The 4,110-nt window shown below is 51.8% G+C and overlaps 1 protein-coding gene across 1 annotated transcript in view; it reads right to left on the bottom strand.

Moving 5' to 3' along the window:
* Positions 1–3,446: 3,446 nt before the first annotated feature.
* LOC100449172 (unconventional myosin-XIX) overlaps positions 3,447–4,110 on the bottom strand; it is a 77,435-nt gene continuing 76,771 nt past the window's right edge. The window contains exon 9 of the transcript XR_010138283.1: positions 3,447–3,770. The gene's annotated coding sequence lies outside the window, so the exon portion shown is untranslated. The remainder of the gene's footprint in view (positions 3,771–4,110) is intronic.

Here is a 4,110-nt window from a genome sequence, read left to right as displayed (position 1 = left end):
CACAGGTATATACCTGCACGCACACACACACATACATACATACACATGCATATAAGTGCACACACACACAGACACACACACGCTGTGCTTCATGCCCTCACTAGGGTGGCCTGGAAGGAAATGCGTATTTTTAGGAGAAATGAAGACAACTGAGGCCCCTCATTCCCCTGGTGTTTGCACAAGTGCCTTCTCTGCAGATCATGCTTCAGTCTCTTTCTTGGTTCTCCCTCTTACTGAAAGAGAGAAGCAGAGGCCCGGCACATACTCGGCTGCTTAGGGCTCAAGCCAAGTTCGCAAGCTTCCTGGGGAGCCTAGTGAGATGAAGGCACTGCAGAGCCTTCCCCAAAAGAGGCGTCGGCTTTTCATAGATCCTTGAGCCCAGGAAGGCAATAGGTGAGACATCACACTTCATCAGAAGACCTAAGTAAACTCCAGTGAGAAAGGGCAATGGTCAAAGATTTTATTCTCTCGGAGAAGGTGTTCTTGGGCTGTAAGCAGCAGGCAGAAGACTTTATTGCATGCGTAGTTAGGTGATGGCAACCTATGGTTTTCACTGGGGACTGGGATCAAGAGTGACCCGACCTCCTACTCATGCTCGTCTCTCCCTGTCTCTCTCTTTGCCTTTTGTGTCTCTCTCCCTATCTCTTGCTCCTTTTCCTCTCAGCCTCCTCTGTCTCTTTCCTTATCTCTCTTCCTCTCTCTCTCTCTCACTCCTTCTCCCCATCTCTCTTTCTCTCTCCTTCTTTTCCACTTCTCTCTCCCTCCTCATCTCTCTGCCTGCCACTGTTCAGGCTCCTGGGGCCCCACGTGGATGAGTGGACACAGGACCCCTAGGCTACCTTTCACAGCACAAGCAGAGGGCTGCAGGACCTTGGTCCCCACCTCCCAGCATCCTCAAAATGAGGGGTGTGGGGTGTGCCTGTGCTCTCCTGGGTGGGCACCCCACACTCCAGGAAATAGAAACCACAGGTCACAGCTGGCTCGAGTGCTGCCCATGGGGCTGCCAGCTTCCATCGTGTGATCTGCTGAGGCCAAAGCAGAGGACAGCAGCCCAGGCCCGACTCTGCAGCAGGGTGGGGGTAGAGGTGGGCTTGGGGGTGGGGATGGGGATGGGAGCCGCCAATGCAAACTGGCCCCTGGCTGGTTTCCTACCCTGCACCCTGCCATGCAAGGCCTCCTCTCCCACCCCTACCCCTGTCTGCCCCACCTCCACTCCTAGGCTGTCCCACACCCAGGCTCCAGAAGTCTCCCAGGATCCAGGAACTAAGGGCAACCACTGGGTTCCACAGCCCCTAGTCCATGGGTCAGCCACCCCTCTGCGTGCTGACAAACCTTGGCTCTCATGCCCCACCCCAAGCCAACCACACAGCCCTGTCCCCGCACCAGCATTATTACCGCCTCCTGATTTTGGCCCTGACAGCCCTGCTTCCTGGTAACCTTGCCCCCTCCCACCCTGCTCCAGGCAAGCCCAAAGGCCAGCACCCTCCACCCACCCTTCCTGGGGGCCACTCTACTATCTCCTTGCCCAGATGTCTTAACCTGGCTTTACCAAGCTAGAATAAATAACAGGGATGAGGCCCCAGACTCCGCCAGGAAGATGTGCCAAAATACTCTCCATTTAGAAGCGGGAACAGTGATGGGGCCTATGGCTGACCCCAGGATTGTCACGCAGCAAGAAAGGCAAGGAGCCCAGTTTCCTGCCCTTACCCGGGGAGGACGTGGCCAGGGCTCCAAAAGGCCCTGGAGAGGGGGGGCAGGAGAGCAGATCCACCCTCCTCTTGAGGAAGCAACCACCACCCCCAGGAAGAGCAGATGGCGGCACACAGGCAGAGTCCCCGAGTGCTGTAGAGCAGGGCCAGCAGATTTGTACTCAGCCTCAGCCCCAGGGGAGCTGCAAGATAGACTGAGACCCTCACAGGTTGGGCTCTGTGTCCCCACCCAAATCTCATCTGGAACTGTAATCCTCCTGTGTCAAGGGAGGAACCTGGTGGGACGGGATAGGATCTGGGGACAGTTTCCCCCCTGCTGCTCCCCTGATAGTGAGGGAGTTCTCAGGAGAGCTAATGGTTTGAAAGTGTGGCACTTCCCGGTTCTCCACTCACTCCCTCCTGCCGCCTTGTGGAGAAGGTGCCTGCTTCCCCTTCGCCTTCTGCCATGACTGTAGGTTCCCTGAATTGGGAGTCAATTAAACCTCTTTCCTTTATAAATCACCTAGTCTCAAGTATTTCTTTATAGCAGTGTGAAAACAAACTAATAACCCTTCCCTGAGGCACCTTCTCCTTAGGCAACAAGCTGCCCCCAAGCTCCTCCTCCGCCCCCTGTTCTTTCTTTTCCCCTCATGAGGTCCAAGTGATAAACAGGGCCAGCCCCAGCCCCAGCCCCAGCCCCATCCTACTGCAGGCCTCTGGGGCTGCTGGAGAGGCCGTGCTCCTTTCCTCACCCCGAGCCTGCCTAATATGCTTTCTGGATCCTGGAGGAAACTGATCCCCTATTCTCATACTGGTACAACATCTTCCAAGACCTCAAAGCTGTACCATTTGAGCCAGGCTTTTTTCTTGTCTCCACTTGCTAGGGCTGTCGTTGGGACAGTCCTAGAGGGTGGTGCCAATGGATGAATGGATGGATGGACAGTAGTCCAGGGATGATGTCCCTGTCTGTCCTGAACTCGGCCCTTCCTCCAATGAGAAGCCTTCGTGAGTGAGTATATACAGTCATCCCTTGGTATCCATGGAGGATTAGTTCTAGGGTCCCCAAGAATGCCAAAATCCATGGATGCTCAAGTCTCCGATATAACATGGCATAGTAATTACGTATAAGCTATGCACATCCTCTCGTACACATTAGACCATTACTAGATTATTTATGATATGTAATACAATGCAGATGCTACATAAATGGTCGTGATACTATGGTATGAGACCACCACTTCTCCTGTTGTCCTTCCCAGTTTCTCCCCAAACTCCCCTTTTCCCTAGCTTATAAGACAGGAGAAAAGGGAGAAAGCAAAAAGTTGGAAAGAAACAGAAGTAAGATAAATAGCTAGAGGACCTTGGCGCCACCACCTGTCCCTGCTGGTTAAAATAAAATAATATTAACCCCTGACCAAAACTACTTGTGTTATCTGTAAATTCCAGACACTGTATGAGAAAGCACTGTAAAACTTTTTGTACTGTTAGCTGATATATGCAGCCCCCAGTCACGTTCCTCATGCTTACTTGATCTATTATGACTCTTTCACATAGACCCCTTAGAGTTTCACATAGACCCCTTAAAAGGGCTAGGAATTTCTTTTTTGGGGAGCTTGGCTCTTAGGATGTGAGTCTGCCGATGCTCCCAGTGGAATAAAAAACCTCTTCCTTCTTTAATCCGGTGTCTGAGGAGTTTTGTCTGTGACTCGTCCTGCTACAATACTGTATTATTTAGGGAATGATGACAAGAACAAAGTCTGCACATGTTCAATAGAAACATAACCATCCAATTTATTTTCTGAATATTTTCTGTCTGCTGTTGCTGAATCTACAGATGCAGAGCTCCTGGATACGAGAGCCAAGTGTGCTTTGAGAGAAGGGTGGGTGAGATTGCTAATGAGTACAGGGGAGCAGGTGTTGATCGGGAGGACCCTGCACTGGGGCATCTGGACGTCCTGCCTCAGGACTTGAGACTCCAGTTGGATGACACAGGCAGACTCAGCCCAGGTCAAAGCCGCCCCCTTGAAGTTTCATTTTATCCCAAGCTCTTTCTGGACCCTGGAATTTGGCATCCCCTAGGCCCTGCATGGAAGGACAGATGAACCAGGTTTTAGATAACATGTCTAGAAGAGTGAGCCCCTAGTGTGTGCCCAACACTTTCCCACATGATCCTCTAGCTACAGTATCCAAGGGTCATGGAGAGAAATACCCAGTTAAAATATCAGAAATGAAGAAGTGATACCATTAGAGACACTAAAAAGATCATTAGGTAATAGTATTAGCTTTTGAATTCTGAGATCCAACAGCAGCAGTCACTTCCCTCCACCCCTATGAGTATCCCAGGACCACCCTGGGCAGGGAAGACTGAGGTTAGGGAGCACCCATGGATGCTCTGATGCTGGCCCTGGGCCTCGGGGGTGAC

The sequence above is a fragment of the Pongo abelii genome, chromosome 19 (assembly GCF_028885655.2).
Source record: "Pongo abelii isolate AG06213 chromosome 19, NHGRI_mPonAbe1-v2.0_pri, whole genome shotgun sequence".
NCBI lineage: Eukaryota > Metazoa > Chordata > Mammalia > Primates > Hominidae > Pongo > Pongo abelii.
This window is presented reverse-complemented; position numbering and strand designations above follow the sequence as displayed.